At 36.9% G+C, this 993-nt stretch overlaps 1 non-coding gene across 1 annotated transcript; it reads right to left on the bottom strand.

The window, feature by feature from the left end:
- Positions 1–217: 217 nt before the first annotated feature.
- Trnaa-agc lies at positions 218–290 on the bottom strand. Its single transcript has one exon. It is a non-coding gene; the product is annotated as a tRNA-Ala (tRNA).
- Between the last annotated feature and the right edge of the window lie 703 nt (positions 291–993).

The raw sequence follows: 993 nt of genomic DNA on the forward strand, positions 1-993 counted from the left end.
CACTCCAGATTTTGTACGCAAACTTATATGCTGACAGGATAATTTCAGCGTTTCGCATCCAAGCTCTCTCGTCTTTGACGTCATAACTTAAGATGTTCTATAAATTAATAAGGCTCGTATGTGTTGAACACAAATTTCAAAGAATTTAAAGGACTCAGAGCCGTGACAGGATGGTAGTGTCTAAATATTCTATTCTAAATTTATTGCGAAAAAATATCACCTCGGCCAGGGTTTGAACCTGGACCTCCCTCTCGCTAGGCGGGCGTCTCAACCAATTCGACCACCGAGGCACATGGCAATACTCATCGCAATAAACAGTCTAATGTTGATTCCCGAGTGCCACCTATCGTGACAGTATTCGAAATCGAGAACTGTGCGCCGACTTGATTTGTCAGTCTTAAAACACAGTATCATCTCCACAATGTATCCCCATTATTACGTTCTTTTAAGATTTTCTATAAGTGTTGCATATCTATCCTTAAAATATTATTACTTCATTAGTAATTAATTACCTGGGTCATATTACAAATCTGAAATCCTAAATTGTTACAAATGTACGTCGAAATTCTTTTCGATTACGAGTACGTGTATATACATCAGGTGTATACGTATATGTGCGTATGTACAAAAGTTTTTAATATTCATTACGAAACAACCAAGCCTCTTGGTTTCTTAACAAAACCAGAGATGGCCCGCATTGGCTTTGTCTTAGTTCAAGTGGAATGTTGCGAAATAGGAGATCTCTGATTTACAAAATTGATTACATTAGCTACGAGTTACTTGGTTCATTTGGTTACCATAGTTATCAGTCTGAAAATTGGTAAGCGGGTCCTATGAACTATAGAACGCTGTTTCTAGTTTCGAATTATATATAGCATAATGTACAAATGCCTAATTAATTAAGAAAGTATCTGATACAGCCAAAATAGCGCAACAAGAATTTTTCCTTACTCGCTTGCGAGAAAGGAACGAGTTTGATATTACTCTCGTATA

Source organism: Vollenhovia emeryi, unplaced genomic scaffold, assembly GCF_000949405.1.
Source record: "Vollenhovia emeryi isolate VEMERY1.0 unplaced genomic scaffold, V.emery_V1.0 DF939282.1, whole genome shotgun sequence".
Taxonomy (NCBI): domain Eukaryota; kingdom Metazoa; phylum Arthropoda; class Insecta; order Hymenoptera; family Formicidae; genus Vollenhovia; species Vollenhovia emeryi.